This window comes from Schistocerca piceifrons, chromosome X (genome assembly GCF_021461385.2).
Source record: "Schistocerca piceifrons isolate TAMUIC-IGC-003096 chromosome X, iqSchPice1.1, whole genome shotgun sequence".
NCBI classification, from domain to species: Eukaryota; Metazoa; Arthropoda; class Insecta; order Orthoptera; family Acrididae; genus Schistocerca; species Schistocerca piceifrons.
In genome coordinates, this window is record NC_060149.1 from 238697049 (window position 1) to 238716832 (window position 19784).

The window sequence follows — 19784 nt, forward strand, 5'->3', positions numbered from 1 at the left end:
TTTCATTTAATATAATCCCAGAACTCTACAACTATCAGTGGACAGATTGTGACAGCTCGAGGTCATTAATGTCTTATTTATATACCCAAAGAAACAACTAATTATTGCAAAACAGGAAACCTTGTGCAGTGTTTAATAGACAAACCAATATATATAATCCAAACTAATTATGTTACATTAATTTAGTGACAAAATATAGACAGCACTGTGTCTGATTTATTAACAATAATTGTTCTATAATGTATCACATTAATGCTAACTTATATCAGCTGAGGCATCATATACTTAAACACAGTCTTGTCCCATTTCCATATAATTATTCTTTTCATCAATTTTTACACAAAAATTTATATAAAAAAAAACAGCTTTCATGTAGCACAATGATTTTCTTCTCAATCCTTCCTACATACTGAAATATGTATGCTGAACATGCTCTCCATAACAGAATAACTTAGGTTTTATTTTGAATTACGATAAATAGCTACAGACAACAGTGGATGCTTATCTTTCTCCTGTGTTATGTAAAATGGGAACTCCATAATTAGTTCAGTGAGCAGCATTAGTATAAGTATCTTGCTTAGTCATCTTACTATAAAAATGAATTACATGAGTTAATACACTTCTGAAATTGTTATTCAAATTTATTTACATACAAATATTATTGCTTCAAACATTTCACTACAATACAATGTTCTAATGTATTACTGAAGGATTTGCGATGCATTTCCACTCCGCATTGTAGCAGTTTTTATATGTATGCTTTGGCACCAGGAGATCCACGATTTATCAAACTATCTGTGAATTCTTCCAGTGCCAAGTCACACAAATAAAGATCGTTGGTACTGAAGAGATGTATCTTGAAAATTTTGCTTGACAGTAAAATGGCAGTGGGGGTTAGATGTTCCATGGTGTCTTTCGTGGCCTGCATTTCACCCCACTCTGCTTCTTCATTCTGCTTCACACCACCTGTTACAATTGCACAATTATTCACAGCAAAGTCAAATACTTCATTGTTAATAGCAAAAACTTAAATCTATGAAAATTATTTATAAGTTAACTTCTCATGGTCAGCGTTCACAATCATTTAGAATTTTTTAAAATACATCATATTCACCATTGACTGTAGAAATTATTTATTCCACAATTGCAATTTTGGCCTTTGGGCCATTTTCAAGTAGTGCTGCAAAAGATTTTGCTTCATTGTTGAAGGATTTTAAAGACTGATATGTGCCGAAGAAAAATCTTTTCCAGCACCACTTGAAAATGGCCCAAAGGCCAAAATCGTGATTCTGAAATAATTAATTTCTGTAGTCTGTAATTTGCTGAATTGGTTACAGATGATGGAATAATAAATTCAGAGAAAAATAGAAACCAGTATTTCTTCACTTATTAACCCATTTTTACGTTTTTGTTTTAGCCATCATCAGAATCCTGGTCTGTATAAAAACCAGAGAATGACATAGTTACATGGTTGACTTGCAACGAACATGATCAGAGTCAACCATGTAATAATGTAATCCTCTGTTTTTTTCTGAACCTGTATTATGATGGATTAATAAATGATGGAATGTCGGTGTGAAGTTTTCTCTGTATTACAGTTCCTTCATCTGTAGCCAGTTTATCAAATTGCAGACTACAGCCTTTATGGCACACCTTTTGTTTGACAAGTTATTTCTACAGTCAATGGCGAATATGATGCCTTCTAAAAAATTCATAAGTTAGTTAGTTTATTTATGTGGGGTATCTCAATCATCTTTCATAATTGGGAAACTGGAGTCATTAATATGTGAATGCCTCTATGTTCCACTTATAAATGATATCTGAAACTTGTTAATGTACCAAATTCCGTACATGTGTGGCCTACTTCATTGGTTAAATGGTAAGAACAGTGCAGGAATGCTACACTGAACACCAGTGGCATGCAAGACAGTCAACTTGACAAGTAATCTGGCATGTAATAATTTAAGAATCAATTTACATTAGAAACAAGAAATACCGCACCAATCACAACTCAGGTTACATGATTAAAGTTGCACACATCAGTAAGCTCTCCACGCTGTTTACATACAGGGTCACTAAATTCTTTGTTCTCTGCATCTGTTACCCAAATTTCGCAATTGGATGACAAAAGTGTGGTCATGGTATGGTGCTTGAACAGTATGATTAGGAATGCTATTTTATTCAAAATTATTATCAGTTTTGGAATACATACTTCATCATGGAGCGAATGTTCTGTGAAACTTTAGTAGTATTCCCAATTACTTTGAGAGTTTTAATTAAGATTATGGAGGATGCACACAATTCATTGTTCTTATTAAATATTTTCCTGTAATAAATTATTCATTTTTAAGTGTGAAATTTCTCCATAATGTTATTGCAGAGGCTATTAACAGCTGATATTATGTGAAATATTAATACTTGGACATCGTCACTGCCAAAACCATTGTCTGTTATTAAGTTAGAATTTTTTAATTCAAGTGATTGTCAGCTTATGGTTTGTTTAAAGATGAATAATCTGTTTCTGTGTCTTATTATTCACTAATAAGAGACAGAAACAGATTATTAATTGTTTACAAGTAAGGAACCTAGTCTAACTATGAAACTGTCTAGAAATTAATCTAGTTTACTTATTTTGTTTACTAGATGTATCAGTTACTCATTCCTAGGTGCCTGAAAACCTCAATTAAAAATTCTGAATTTTGTCTTCAGAAAGGTACATAACGAGTTCGGTATTGGAAGTAAGTTATTTAGCTTCTCTTACTCTAATATTATACACCATGTTAATATACTTCTAGAATTCTGAAATGAATTATTATTTCTTTGACTTCCCGTAAATCTTTTGGGTTTATATCAAACAGATGCACCGTAGTTGATGGTGATTCAACTCCTTAGTTTACGTTTTCTGTTTCTTTATAAACTTTCCATGTTGGGGGAAGGGATAACAAGCTCCACTTTGACAATGTTATCTGCCAAGTTCACACATTTCACACACTTTTTGTAGTTTAGAGAATAGCCGGTAGGGTTATACTGGTATAATCTCAAGCATGTGTTAGGGGGTATGATGAGTCATCATATAGGGCTGACACTGCTACAATGTATGTGTTCTCATTAGTAAGCATAAATTGAATGTAAATGCTATAGTAAGAATTATGCTGTGATGGGTATGATAATTGAAACTGTGTGTGATTTTGAGTAAGTTAATTTAAAGTGAAAGACGTGGTTTTCCATTAGATATAATGAACAGCATTCAAGGCAGAAACTTAAAAAAAATTGTAATGACGAAATTATCACAGCTGCTAATAAATATGGATATGACAAACTGAAGAAGCCAAACAAACACACAAAACAGATTTTTGATAGCTATGTAAATGCAAATTATGAAAAGAAAGATATGAAAATCTGCTGCTAGGCATGTTAAGTTCATTATATGTGAAACAGCATTCCACTTTTGATATGGAACAGTAGATCCCATATTGAAATGAGTCATGAAATCTGTGATGGTGTGGAAATGTGAATGTGTAGAAATGTATGAACTGGAAATATTCTTTTAGCAACCAGCTGTCAAGTGATGTCAGTGCTCCTTGGCATCTTAACGAATAACATCAAAACCACATACTGCTGCTGCTGTTCTTCACACACCTGGAAATGATATCAAATTGCTAAATATTCATATTTCTTTATGAAGCTTGTGATCATTGATAATACTTATGGGCATAGTATAGTATACATTAGGGGGACTGGAAAGTACTGTAATTTTCTACATTAAATTCAAACAGATGCATTGCTTACCATTTTTTATTTTTAATCAATGATGTAATCACCATAGTTATGAGCAACATTTTACCACCTGTGTGCAAATTATCAATGCTGGATCAATAAAAATCAATTGGTTTTTTGAGCAAAATATTTGGAGATGGCATTTTGGACATCATTCACATTTTCAAATTCTTTACCACATAGATAATTCTGTAGCTATCAGAATAAATGGAAATCTAATGGTGCAATATCAGGCAAGTACGGTGGATGAGGTAATACCTCCCACCTCAATTCATTAATTTTTTTCCCTGGGTTCATCTTGCACAGTGCAGTCTTGCATTATTGTGTTGCAGAATAATACCTTTTCTGTTGACAATCACTTAGCACTTTTCAATTAAAGATTGATTTTCTTGATGCAATTGTTCACAGTAAAGGTCTGCATTCACAGTTTATCCATGTCCCAGCACTTCAAAATGAATGATTCTGTGAATATGCCACCAAACACACAAAAGCACCTGTTTTGGGTGTATACCTGGCTTAGCTGTTCCTCGTGGCAATTCATTCAGAGAAAGGCACTGCCTTTTGCATTTTGGATTATCACAGAGGACCCATTTTTCATCCTCAGTTATCAAGTGATTAAAAAAATAAATATATAAATAAATAAATAAAACGCTTCTGCATTGTGCCCCTGAAGCAATAATTTGCATGTGGTAGATCAGTTAGCTTTTTTTGTCTTTACCAATCTGCTAAAAATGTTCTTTGCTTGTTGAGCAAGGTTGGTTAATGGTGTCCAACTGTGCCTTGATTGTCATTTGACACAACTTTGGAGTACACACTGCGCTGATAAATGACAAATGAATGTTGACATGTGCAGAAATGACATTACTTTTCAGTCCCTCTAATATTGTGTGTGTTAATGAAGCATCAACTGTGAGTTTTGTCACGTGTGTAGAGCTCCCCTACCAGAAATACGCATGCTCACTCACGAAAAATTGACAACTTTTTTTAAATTATTGCATTATACTATTTTACAGTTTTATTTATGTGTATAAAAATTAAAAATCTGTAATCTACAAAGAAACACCACCTTGGTAAATTTATTCTTTAGTAAAATACACCAAAAATAGGATTCCTTCAAAAAAGAAAAAAAAGAAAAGAAAGTAAAGAAGAAAGAAAGGAAGAAAGGAAGAAAGATAAAGTTAGTCAACTGCAGCATTTACATGAGTGTTTTTAATTCTTACTGCTAAGGAACAGTTCTCATATTATGTAAGTAGTGCTGTTGGTCATAGATTTTAAATCACTAATAAACTTCATTTAAATGGTCTTGGGCAGCAACTTTTAATACATGTTACTCAAAGAAGCAAGAAATCTTCAAACAGCTGATCAGCTGATACAAAGAAGACAATACTAAATTGATATCTGGACTTAATCAATAACCCACTTAGAAGCACATTTCAAACTATAAGAATCAGATGTCATTGTCAGCAGGAAAGACATGGACTGAAAGCAATCAAAAATAAAAAACATCATTACAAAAGAAAAATTTTTTTCTTTCAAACATCCACTAAATAAAGCTGACTGGATGAGCATTTTGTGCCAGCGACGAATATTCTGCAACACTAATGATATGGCATTTTTAATTAATATCTTATTTATGAAATACAAAATAGTAGTAACTTATTAACATTAGAAATATAGACACCTTGCAAAAATAAAAACCTGAAATTCACATGTGGTAAAATTACAGACAGTGAGCCATTCCATGACTATTTCAAAATTCATATGAAAATCCTGAACAAAGGCAGTCATGAACACAATAAACTGAACATCAGTTTATGATAAACTCTAAGAATACATCAAATACTTTATAGAAAGTGATCAATGAGTGAAATGTTAAACAAAAGTGAAGACTCAATCAACAATGTGCCTTAAGCATGAAGACATAGTCAATAATCATTTCATAAACACTGTTGACGAAGCTTCTTCTTTAATCAGTACTCAAACATCATCTCTTAGCTCTGACCTTGAGTTACTCCCAAGATCACTATTTCTTGACACATACACAATATTATAATACAGACATAAAGCAATTGCACACTTCTGTGGTTTTGTAGTTTATCTGATTACCTAACAGAATAAATCTACTGTAATGTGTCTTGTTACTTCTTAAGTACAACAAACTGCTCTTTACTGTCAGGTCACTATCAGAAAATTTTTCAAGGCTACAAAAGTTTTTCCTTCTCAAATTAACAGGAAAGGAATTATATTAATAATTATAGACCCATGACCATCATACCAAATATACCAGAAGTTTTTTTTTTTTTATCAGTGTATGACTATATTATTAAGTACCTGCAAAGGACTTTCTTATTGACTATCAGTTTCCCCTTTGGAACAGGAGTTTAGTTTTTTTCCCTTATAAATGAAAAAGTAATTATTAAGTGTGCATTTCAGCTACATTTCAAGAGGAGCACACATTGTTCATAAAGTTTATATTTTCCACCTGCATTGACAGGTATGTTTTAGAACAAAAATTTGCAATTTGTGATCATTTGGTAATTAGCCCTTAGGTGTCCCCACTTGTATCAACAAATCACAGAACTGCATCAAGGAGTCTCATAGACAGTATCTCAAACTCCTTTGTGTGTAATTGCAATACAACCAAATCATTCTCAGCTCCAAATAGCTTTAGAAAAAAATGATTCTATAAGAGCTGTGTAATAAGGGTCTAAAGTTCAAACCATTCACTTGTATAGTCACTTTTAGAATCAATTTAATTTTTCCACATTGATTTATAGATGTAGTTTAAATTTTTCTCCAGCTGTGTCTAAGTTAATTATTTCTTCAATGCAGAGAAACGATACACTGAAACTGATTCATCCCATGTAAACACTGTTTATGTAAGATTAAAAGGAATATGCGATCAGAAAGCAGCAAAATTGATAATGAATCTCACTTTTTAATTAAGTGTGTATAATCTGTACAATCAATAGCAGGAGTTTATACTCCTACTACCTACACAGATTAAGATATTGAAAGAATGCATTACAAGATAAAAGAAATTACTCAGATAGTCAAAGCAGTTGAAAATTTAATTATGATGGGGGCTGGAATTTGATAGTCAAAAAAGGAAAAATAGTAGGAGAACATGGGCTGGAAAAATGGATGAAAGGGGAATTCACCTGGTACAACATTGCACAAAGCACAATATAATCACTGCTGACATTACCTTTAAAAATCATGAAAGAAGATTGTATACCCAGTAGAGACTTGGAGAGATGCAAAGGTTTCAGAATGATCACATAATGTTAAGACATATTTCAAAACCCAATTTTAAACTGTAAGTCATTTCCAATGGCACATGTGGACTCTGACCATAACTTACTGGTAGTGAACTTCAGATTAAAACAGAGGAAATGGTAGAATGGTAGCAAATTATGGGGATGGGATTTGGATCAACTGGAAGAGATTCTCAAAGGGAGCATAAAGGCAATATTGCACTAAAACTGGACAAAAGAATACAACAGAAGATAAATGGGGTAGCTTTGAGGGATGAAAAACCAGGTCCAGCAGAAATCTTTCGATAACACATGAAATATTGAATTTAAAAGAAAATATAAGAACACAGCAAATGAAGCAACAAATGGAATACATACATCTACATACTGAGTGACAAAATGCAAAGTGACAAAGAAAGAATGCCTAGATTGCAACTGCAAAGCTTTACAATGGGAAGTGCCCCCTGACATGCACTTCACTGTGGTTTATAGAGTACAGATGTGATGTAGATGTAGAAGAAGACTTAGATGAAAATAAGATGTAATACATGATACTGCAAGAAAAAAATTGGCAGAGCAGTGAAAGACTGAAGTTGAAACAAGCCACATGGAATAGGCAATGAGGCAATGTAGAAACACAAGGAGCATACTGACCTTACAACTTACATTTTAATGTAGTTTGCAGAAAGGAAAACCTACATTTGCAGCATTTGTAGATCTGAAGAAAGCTTTTGAAAATTGTGACTGGAATATACTCTTTGAAATTATGAAGGCAACTGGGATAAAATCCAGTGAGCAAAAGGCTATCTACAACATGTACAGAAACCAGGCAGCAGTTCCTAGTCAAAGAATAAAAAAGGGAAGCAGTAATTGCAAAGGGAGTAAGCTAGGGCTGTAGCCTCCCCCTGATATTATTCAGTCTGTACATTAAGCAAGCTATGAAAGAAATGAAGGCGAAATTTGGGAAGGTAATTTAACAGGGGGAAGAAATTCGAATTGTGATGTATGACAGTGACATTATCAGGGACAACAAAGGATTTGGCTAAGTATTTAAACAGAATGGAAAGTGTCTTAAAAACAGGTTATAAGGTGAACATCAACAAAAGGAAAACAAGGAAAATGGAAGTAGTGTATTTGAATGAAATCAGGTGATGCTGAGAGAATTAGATCAAGAAATGAGACACTAATAAAAATAGATAAGTATTGCTATTTTGGCAGAAAAATTAGTGATGATGGCTGAAGAAGAGAGGATACAAAATGTTAACTGACAATAGCAAGAAAAGCATTTCTTAAAAAGAGAATTATGTTAACATTGAACATAAATTCAAATTTTAGGAAGTCTTTTCTGATGGTCTCAGTCTGGTGTATAGCCTTTTACAGAGGCGAAACGTGGATGATAAACAGTTGAGACATGAACAGAAGATAAGCTTTTGAAATGTGATGCTATAGAAGAATGATGAAGATTAGGTGGGTTGATAGAATAACTAGAAAGGAAGTAGTGACTTGACTTGAAGAGAGAGACCAGTGAGGAGGAGGAGGAGGAGGAGGAGGAGTTTAAAGGGAATGAACTACTGGGTCATCAGTCTCTCCGAATCACAAAAGAAACACATAAAAAATGAAAAAAAATGGGGACTTAGCTGCTCCAACTATATAAGCAAGTGAAAGAATTTAAAAGGGTATGACGGTAGTTGTAACATGACAGGTAAAAGAAAATAGATATAACCCAGGCAGCATCTTCCACGAGAGGGTCGTAAGGCACAACAAGGTGAGGGGGGAAGAAAGTAATCTGTGGTCGAATGGGGGGGTACCTGCTAAAGGGGGAGGCTCTCCCCCCCACAACCACCCCTAACACTGGAAGTGGAGGAGTACTATAATTCAGTGTAAAATCAGCTCTCACTCAGGAAATGTTTGGTAGTGGCTGTCTAGTAATCCATAGGCATCTGAGGTACGCAAGCGGAGAGCACGCTGCAGATTGGCCAGCGGGGTGCACTCAACAAGAACATGCACTATCAGCAGTAGACTACTGCAACTGCAGTGAGCAAGATCTTCCTGATGCAGAAGGAACTCGTGCCTGTCTTGTGTGGCTCATGCATGTGTGGCAAAACACAATGACATCTTTCCGAGAGGCCTGGAAAGATGTATGCCACACTTTAGTGGACCCTTTAATTGCTCTCCACTTGTTTCAGGTCATAGTAGCCTGCCATTCCAATTCCCAAAACCCCAAAATATTCCATCAAAGTTGTAATTGTAAGTCTGTGCCCAGTATCCCGAAGTCAAGTTGATCTTCTGTAGTTTTGTCTTTAGCTAAATGGTCTGTGAGTGGAATGCCTATGTGGCTCAGTGTCCACATGAAGGCCACTGTCTTTCCACAGCTGTAGTCAGTCAGTAGGCCCCGGATCTTGGTGACCAAAAAATTTTTGGGATAGCACAGGGTTACACCTTTTAAGCAACTCATGGAATTGCTACAGATCAGAAAGTTTGTCATGGCCTGGGATTTCACATACTGCAAATCCAGAGGTTTGGTAACCAACTCTGTAGTGTACACACTGCAGGCACTCTGCAGAGAGTGCTTCTCATGTCCCCTCACATGTGCAAAGGTGTAACTGATCCTGTTGTTGACTTCCCATCCATGGTGGATCAAAAGAAACAGGTGTTGGAGCAGGGTATGATCAGCATCCTCCTTGGGGCCACAAGAGAGGTCCATTTGTATCACAGGACAGTGCCGGGAGGGAGCTCTAGGCCTTCAGTAGAATATCGAGTCGGACCCCGTCTGGTCTACCCAGTTTTGGGCGATGCAGAAACACTTGGAGCTTTTTGTTGTGGAATAGAGTTGAGTGACATGTGTGGGTAGGGATCTAACAGACTGGGACTGCATAACTTGGCAGAAACTACTGTCATCTAACCCGCAGCCGTGGGACACTGGCTTCCGCCAGGAGGCTGTCAACAGGACTCATATGGAAGGACCCTGTTGCCAACTGCATGGCACTGTGGTGAACTAGATCCAACAAGCTCAGTATGGATGGTACTACCAACCCATAGGCAACACATCCATAGTCCAAGAGCGATAAAATCAGTGCTTTGTGAAATTTCAGAAGATCTGTGCGGTCCATGCCCCACGAGGAGTGACTACAAAAATGGAGAGCATTCAGCTTCTTTATGCAAGTTGCCTTGAGCCGGTGGACATGTGGCAGCCACGTTAGCTTATTGTCAGACAAAATATCCAAGAATTGAACATTTTCAGTGACTTCAAGTAACTGGTCACCACGATTTTCTGGGTGCGGGTGCACAGCCCGGAGTTGATAAACATGCACAACTCATTATTTTGTAGGAGAAAATTGATAGTCATGTTTCAGGGCTTAGTCATGGACTCTCCAGACAGCCCCCTGAAGCTAGTGCTCAGTGGTGTGCAGTGATTCAGAGGCATAGTACAGGCAAAGATCATCCACGTACAGTAACAGAGAGACTGTGGGGCCCACTTCATTTATGATACTATTGACGGCAATAGTGAACAGCATGATGCTCAGAACCAGTCCTTGAGGGACACTGGTTTCCTGTACTTATTTGTTGCTGAGAGTTGAACCTATCTGGACACAAAAAAGTCAGAAAGGTATGAAATTCAGGATAAAAATGGATAAACTGCCCCGGAAACCCCACTCATGCAGTGTGGATAAGATGTGATGTCACCAGGTGGTATCGTATGCCTTCCTTAGGTCAAAGAACACAGCAATCAGATGTTGGCAATGCATGAAAGCATTGCACACTGCAGATTCGAAATGAAACAAGTGACGTGTAGTGGATCAGAAGGCCCAAAAGCCACTTTGGAATTGTGACATATGCCTACCGGCTTCAAGGCACTAACAAAGACAGTGATTGACAATTCATTTGAATAGCTTACACAGCCAATTCATCAGAGAGGCTGGCCGGTAGTTAATTAAAATATGTGGGTCCTTTCCTGGTTTCAGGACGGGAATAATAATGCCTTCCTACCATTGAGAGGGAAATAATTCCTCCCGCCAAATGGCAGGCGGCACTCAATAAGGTGTTTCTGGGTCAGGAAATGACTATGGCAATTACTGCAAGCGGGCACTTCAGCAAAGTGTGCTGCAAAACATTCGGCAAGTACCATGGGATCAGTGCAGATGTTATTATTGACAAGGATGCCAGGAACTGCTACAGGTGGTGGATGGCCAAAAACGTGGCGGAGTTTAGTCTATATTTGGGATGACGGGATGTGGGATCACATAGTTGAGATGTATTTGTCCCAACACTCTTGATTTGTTTTCTTTATTATAAACCATGATTTTGCTTGGAGTCTCTTGAATGCTATTAAATTATCCATAGAGGGATGGCACTTGTGCCACTGAAGTGCCCTGTAGCATTCCCTGATAGCTCTGGCTATATCTTAAGACTATCATGGCACTGGCACTCGTCACGATGAGCAGGAGGAGTAGGGTTTCATTGCTGCTGCAGCATGAGTAATAGTATCAATAGTATCCTGTACCAATTTGTCAATATCTGTCATATGACGGACTGGAAAAGTGACTGTAGAGGAGAAAGTCAGTCAGTCCACTTTCTGAAGTGACCAACATGGAGCATGTGCCAGATGTCTGTGAGTGGGGAGGGAGAGAATGGTAGGAAAATGGTCACTGTCACAAAGGTCGTCATGGATGCACCGCTTAATTGAGGATATGATACTTGGGGGGGGGGGGGGGGTGTCGGGGGTTAGAATAGACCTTTATCAGGTTGCTGATAGACTGATGCCAGGAGGCTAGAACAGTTTTACTGTATACATGGAGGCATTTACCACTCTTGCAAAACCTATGTCATTCCAGGAATATCATTTTACGTTGTCACCCTGTCACAAAGATTGCTTTTGCTCTCTATGGCTCTCCAAGCATTCTAAAAGCTATCTTGTTACATTTTATCCATCTTTGAACAGGCATTTTTTTTCACAAAATTCTAATTTATATCTCTGCTGTTATTCATGTGGATGAAGGCTGCAGATCCTAGACATAGCCGTGGCAGTACCCTGAGTAGCAGATAATATATTCTATGATTTTAATTTTAATGAATATTTTCTAATTGAACCCATAAGTTTAATTTATGAATCAGCAGCTTTATTTGTTTGATATCCATGGAGAGTTCACTTGGCAAGTTGTGTTACATGACTGCTGGTTTGGGAGATGGGTGGTGGTGGTGGTGTGGCAGTGTGGTGGTGGTGGTGGTGGTGGTGGTGGTGTGGTTGGAGGAGGGGATGGGGGGAGGTGGTTGGTATTTTTGCAATGGGTGCTGCTTACATTCTATGCAGCGATCTTCCAGGACTCTGACTGTTTACCTGACATATGCTAGACTGCAAAGACAAGGGAACAGATAAAATTCATGACTTATGGAGATCAATATAACATGTTATGATACCCAGGAATAATCTAATTATGTTAGGTGGGCAGAATATTTATCACATCTGATGCTTCTCCATTATGCAGTTAATGCTGTCCAACTGTCAGTATACGGAGGAAAATGGCTACTTCAGGGCATCTCTACTGCCCCTTGATTGACATGGCAGACAAGTCAGAGACCATGACAGATTTTCTGCCCTGTATCCCTATTGCTTCAGAACTCTGGTAATGCTGTTTTGAAAACACCACTGCTTTGCCCTAGATAGCAATGACAGATGCATGCATATACAATTATGTATGAGTACATTTATGGTGAACACTAAGTGTCAGAATGTGTTCTGTTCATCTCAAGGCCAATACATCCGTAAAATGCAATTTCCCTACAGTTTTTGCCCCCTAGTTCACATAATCCATGTGAAAATTAAGCATAATTCTCTCCTTCAGGGACCATACAATTCTACGAAATTAGATTTACAAACAACGCTATTCAAGGTATTTTATGTTAACTGAGCTAACATTTCCTTTATATTAAGTAATATGATTAGTAAGTAGACATACTAAGTTAAATTTGCATTGTCTTAAGCAAGAAATGTTACCACTAACTAAGAGTGCTAAACTTATTACTTTCAGAGAGTTTATTACCACACTCGTCTGCCATTTGACCAAAAACAGCAACTGGGTTCCAGTGACGCATTTTGTACAGGACCATGGATTTCTCTTCTCACACAGGCTGCTGTTGATGAAAAGTGTCACATCACTTAAAAGGTTCAGGACACTCTTGTTCTGGTCACATCTGACTGTCCATCTTCATAGCAGACAAGCTGAATGGATGGATGCACAGTATTGCTGCTACTGGTAGTTTTCCACATCTGGAGACAAGAGAAGAACAGACATCACACAACATTATGTTCATTACTAGAAGACATTATAAATCCCACATTAGCAGTGGTCCAACAATGTTATTACTATTACACTGGAAAAAAGAATGCACACCATATATCTTATTTTAGATCACATCAGATTTTCTTTATTTCGTAACTGAAGATAAAAACAGTTTAAATGGGACAAGTATTCCTCATACGGTCTGCCACATTTGAAATGATTTGGCATGAAATTATATGGCAGGTGTCATTTATTAAGGAGAGAGGAGGGAATTGTCTGTCAAATACTTTTTTAAACTACCATACATATAACTTCTGGGATTCTTTGACTTGGAGAAAAATTTTGGCTGTCTTATGGAGCAGGAATGTGATGAGTGGAATGAAAAGACTCATATGTAAGTCGATATTAGAGTGTATAGTCTTGTATGCAACAGAGATCTGGACAACTAATCAGAGACACATAAACAAGCTGAAAGTATGAGAGATGGAGTTTTGGAAAAGGCCAGCAAAAATTTTCAGAAGAGACCACATAAGGAACACTGAAGTAATAAAAATGGTAGAAGTGGTAGAAGGAATATGTGATGCGATGGACCGAAAAAATTGCAGTGGTATGGACATATAAAAAGAATGGAGGAAACAAGACTACCAAAACTGATACTGGGGTCATAAATTAAGGGAAGAAGAAGGTGAGGATGACCAATGAGCACTTGGCTCTAAAATGTAGAAGTGACAATGAGAAGATTTGGTGCAGAAGAGGATAAATAAGATCGAAATACATCTTAATGAGAGAGTGTTTAAGCACTTGTGTAGTACTCATTGCAATAAGTTTCAAGCGTATTGTTACATTCAAGAGAAACCTCTGTATTGAGGAAAGTGCATATATATATATATATATATATCAACACCACTCAAGAAACAGAGAATTGATTCAACCTATGTTAGTGTAAAAGAAGAATATGTACCTCTCTGCTACAGTTTGCATTAAACTTCACCATAATAGTAATGTTGAAAACTGAAAGAGGATTCAGGCAAGGAGAGTTCACATCACCATAGTAGTTCTCAGCTGTTGTAAAAGTGGTTTGCACATTCTTAAAATGTTTGGCTAAGAATGAACAGGAGGAGGCAGGAACTAGCAGATGCTGTCAGACAAAGCATGGGGTGGCTAGGAGTTTGGTTTAAATTATTGTCAAAAAGGAGGCATGAGGATACACAGGAAATGGAAACTGGTCTGAAAATACATAATGCTTATCTGCAGGAAATGTAGTCTGTAACCCAAAATATATTGTCATGATCTCTCCACTGGCAAAATATTCAGCATATGTTCCCTTTTCATACTATTATACCTGGGAAAAGGTTGAAAAGGAGGAAGTGACCATGAGAAAATGATTGGAAAATCAGCAAAAGGTTAATATTCTGTGAGTGTGGATTGTTAGAAGACTGAATGTGGTAGGGAAGCTAGATATAGTAGCAGTCTGCAAGTTGAAGTGGAAATAAGATAAGGGTTTCTGATCATACAAATACAGGGTAATGTCAGTCACAGGAAGATATGATATAATAGGAGCAGGATTCACTATGAACAGGAAAGTAGAGGATATAATGAGTTGTTATTAACAGTTCAGTGACAGGATTATTCCTATGAGGATTGGCAAACAGTCATCACGAACAACAATAATTCAGGTATACTTGTAAACAGCAAAAGCAGAAAATGAGAGAGAGAGAGAGAGAGAGAGAGAGAGAGAGAGAGAGAGAGAGAGAGAGAGAGAGAGGGCATACAACATGTAATTCAGTATATAAAGGAGATGGAAATATAATATTAATGAAGGACTGGAACACTATAGTAGAAGAAAAAATAAAACATAGAGTTACAGCAGAAATACAGAAGGAAGAAGAGAAGGAAGACCGAGTCCCACACTAAATTTCAACTAGTAATACCAACAGCAAATACAATGTTCAAGACTCACAAGACGATGAGATATATTTGGAAAAGGCTTGGAGAAATGGGAAGATACCATCTGGATTACATCATAATGAGGCAGAGATTCTGAAATCAGATGCAGGATTGTAAGGTGCACCACGTAGCAGATACAATTTAATAATGATGAAGAGTAGGCTGAAGTTGAAGAGAATGACCAGGAAAAATAAATGTCTAAAGAAGTTAGATACTTAAGTACTCAAAAATAAGTATGCACATCCGAAGTTGTGAGATTTTAGATAGTATGATAATGAATACCACAGTAGGCAGTTCGGTAGAAGAAGAGTTAAGATCTCTAAACAGGGCGATCACAGAAAATGGGCAGAAAAACATAGATACAAGGAATGTAATTGCAATGAAACCTTGTGTAACAGAAGAAATACTTCAGATAATTGATGGTAGACTGAAATACAAAATTGTTCAGCAAAATACAGTAATGCAGCAATGTAAGTCACATAAATTACTTAGGAATGAAATCAGTAGGTAGGGCTTGGAAACTGAAGTGAAATGATTGCAGGAAAAATGTGAGGACATAAAAAAAAAAGAAATAGTTGTTGGAAGAATAGATTCTGCACATAAAGAGTCAATAAAACGTTCAGTGAAATCAAAAGCAAAGGTGTCAACATCAAGAGTGCAAAAGGAATTTCACTGTTAAATAGAGAACAGGGAGCAGAGAGGTGGGAAGATTATGCCAAAGGCCTCTAGGCCTACATGATGGAGAATGAAACAAATGGATTTCGTTATGGGTGTCATCAGAAATTTTTTCATTTCTCGAACGGCACGAGAATTTTGTAATGAATAAAAACTCTCTACTCCAGATTTCAGGGGATGCAGAAGGGATATCTGATTTTTTTTTGGAATTCTGTAAATCACTGGGGAAACAAAATTGTTCAAGTTAGCGTGTAGAATCTATGACACTGGAGACATGCCATCAGACTCAGAAAAACAACGAATTTGGCCCTAGGAAAGGTAAATACACCATAGGTACACTTCTGACATTGAGCTTGATGATGGAAGCAAGACTTAAAAAAAAATGCAATTTCATAGGATTCCTCGACCTAGAAAAACAGCTGAAAATCTGAAATTGTGCAGGATGTTGAAATAGTCGGAAAAATAGGTATAAGCTATGGGGAAAGATGGGTAATATATAATACGCTTATGTACAAGAATCATGAGCAGGAGGGCCGTTTCCAGAGATTTTGGTAATTTATTGTACAGTTTTATTCCTTGGTAGAAAATGCTGTTTTGAGTTTTATGTTTATTTTTTCTTGGTAAACGTAAGTCGAGTCTAGCTCTTGTCCCATGGTGATGGACAGAGATATTTGTGCAGTAATTACCATTGTTATTTTTTGTGTGTACAACTGACTGGTAAATGTATTCACACGAGGCAGTTAAAATAACCAGTGTGATAACAAAGCTTCTGTCATATAAGTAACACACCTTGAGGTTATGACAACTTATGCACGTTCCAAATTTGGTTTGATTTGAACGAATAGCTTTTGAGAAATGTGTACCAAGGTTCGTATGGTCAACCATAGGAAGTACGCTGAGGACAAGGTTCCCTTACGCCGGCGGGGGTGGCCGAGCGGTTCTAGGCGCTACAGTCTAGAACCGCGCGACCACTACGGTCGGAGGTTCGAATCCTGCCTCGGGCATGGATGTGTGTGATGTCCGTAGGTTAGTTAGGTTTAATTAGTTCTAAGTTCTAGGGGACTGATGACTTTAGAAGTTAAGTCCCATAGTGCTCAGAGCCACAGGGTTCCCTTACACAACAAACATGTAGTTCGAATGAGTTGACTAGTGAAGTGGCTTGTTACTTCCCGCAGTCTACCAGAACTGTCATTGTTGATAATCGTCCTTTACGCTACTTTTTTATGTTTTATATTACGGATCATTATGCCTGAGAATAAGCCACATACTGACTGTTCCACTCTAGAAAATTACTTCCTCGTTATACTTCATGTTAGGAACACGGATGCATCGAATTATTCAGGAACAACTGCAACATTCACTCAACAAGCACAAAAAGTGGAAAAATCTGCACTTTGGCAAGATTTCCTTGACAATTGAAAATTGTGCCTTACACTGGAGGCTGCGTTTTATAAGTGTTCCAATAACAAAAAAGAAGAAACCAATAACAACTGAGTAATAAGTATCAGAATTTCAAATCCAAGTTGAAATGCTTCCTTGCATCACATGGTTTTCTTTGCTTTCTTTTTTTGCGAGAATGAAAATTTGCAAGACTAAAATGAAAGCCCTTAAAAATAGCCTCACATGTATTAAGTTTTATTCGCTGGTTGTACGTAGTGAACGCTTGCTGTAAGATGGCACACCTGACAGATTGGATCGGACAAAAATTTTACTATCTTACTGCCTTCTGTATTTACAGTAAAGTCCCGCAGTCGTGCACAGACATGAACGTAGGTGTGTCATATTTCACACTAAATCCTTCTATTGTCCCATTTGGTCAAATGACTTTGCAAGTAATGCAGACAGTCATATCGCTACAGGTCAGAAGATTGTGACAGACAGAAATATGTGAACATCTCGTAGGTGGCGCACTGAGTATTCTGGAGGAGGCCAGGTTACACCCTTGTCTGGTCGTTCAGATTTAGGTTTTCCATAACTCCTCTAAATCGCTTAAGGTAAATGCTGGCATAGTTCCTTCGAGAGTGCGTGACCTATTTCTTTTCCCATCCTAGGCCAATCCGAGCTTGTGCTCCATCTCTAAAGATTCTTTTTTTCCTTTAGAACAGAAAAAACAATCTTGGTTGCACAAGATAGGTGCAACCAAAACTGTTTTTCTGTTCTAAAGATCTGTTACGGTTGCTGTACCAGTGCCACTGTGGCAGTAATGGAGTGGAGTGATTTTAATTCTTTTTCTCCTTGTAGTGGTCGTCTGGCGATGAGGCTGTCTAGTGTTCTCTTAACTTCCGTCGAAGGCTATGGCTCCCCTTGGCCACGATAACCAGTTTAGGGCCTGTATGTTACTGCCAGACACACTCTAGTTGTTTCACGCCCTTCTTCTCAGCCCATCCCCCTGCAAATGGTTCCTGATAGTCCTTGCGGACACGCTGGGGCAATTATCTCTCTCAAGTTGTTATGCGGTCCATGTGTGGACCAGATGTAGCTGATCGCTGGATGCGAAAGGAGTTTCTATTCTAGGTCACGTCTTTAGGGCGATTAATTTTTTAATTTTCTCTAGTGTACCGCAAAAGGCTTCATTTATACTTCTCTTATTTCTTCGCTTTAACTTTTCTCTTCTCTATGTGAGGTTTGGCTTTTACAATTTCGGTTTTTTCGTTTTGTGTTTTACAAGATCAGACAATTTTTAATACGTATTGCACCATACATAATATAAGTGCAAAGGACAACTGATATATCTTGCCGTGATTTAAATATGAGATTTCCTGAACGTTGTCGAATGGCTAATTAATCGGCCAAGAATAATGCGCTGTAGTCTATGTTCCATTTCAGCATTTGAAGCAATCTTGAGAACACAGGATATAGCGACAGCAGTTATACCTCTGAGTCAAGACGAGAACAAATTCGAGGTGGGCGATTTCATTATTTTATGTCCGATCAGAATTTGAGATTACCTACAGAAAACTCAATACCGATACACATCATATTTACTGGATGAGAACTCTACTGAACACATATGCGGTTTCCCTTGGGTGACATTGAAAATAACATCATTCCCCTCAGCTACTTCCAACGAAATTTGTCGTGTTCTTGTTGGTAATAGATGGTAATACACACGCCCATGTCTACTAGTATGTGTTGTGTTCCTCTAATAGGATAGGTTGCTTCTATAACAACAACAACGACTACTATTACTAGTACTGCTATTCTGCCATCTCTTCCTCTCAGTGCTTCTGGAATTTATTGACAGAGCGAACTGAAAACGGTTGAGCACTATCATTACTTTAATCACGCTCTTATTGACAGTTGCCACTGCCACTTCTTTAGCCTACAGTCTGGAACCGCGCGACCGCTACGGTCGTAGGTTCACATCCTGCCTCGGGCATGGATGTGTGTGATGTCCTTAGGTTAGTTAGGTTTAAGTAGTTCTAAGTTCTAGGGGACTGATGACCTCAGAATTTGAGTCCCATAGTGCTCAGAGCCATTTGAACCACTTTGAACTTCTATAGCAGCTTGAAAATCCCTTATTTTGTGGGATTTGCTGTCCACGAATCAGCACAGTTTAAGAAAGTATCGTTCGTGTGAAACTCAGCTTGCCCTTTTCTCATATGATATAGTGCGAACTATGGATGAAGGGCAACAGACAGATTCCATATTTCTGGATCTCCGAAAAGTATTTGACACTGTGTCCCACCGCAGACTATTAACGAATGTACGAGCGGTTCACAGAAATGTGAGTGGCTCGTACATTTCTTAAGAAATAAAATCCAGAATGTTGTCCTCGACGGCGAATGTACACCAGCCTGGAGTGTCCAAGGGAAGTGTGACAGAACCGCTATTATTCTCTGTATACATG

The 19784-nt window shown here is 37.6% G+C and overlaps 1 long non-coding RNA gene across 1 annotated transcript in view; it reads right to left on the minus strand.

Annotated features, from left to right (window-relative positions):
• Positions 1 to 715: 715 nt before the first annotated feature.
• The window catches only part of LOC124723090, a 162787-nt gene continuing 143718 nt past the window's right edge, over positions 716 to 19784 (minus strand). The window contains exons 3-4 of the long non-coding RNA XR_007006500.1: positions 13073 to 13299; positions 716 to 966 (exon numbers count right to left, since the gene is read on the minus strand). This is a non-coding gene — a long non-coding RNA (uncharacterized LOC124723090). The remainder of the gene's footprint in view (positions 967 to 13072; positions 13300 to 19784) is intronic.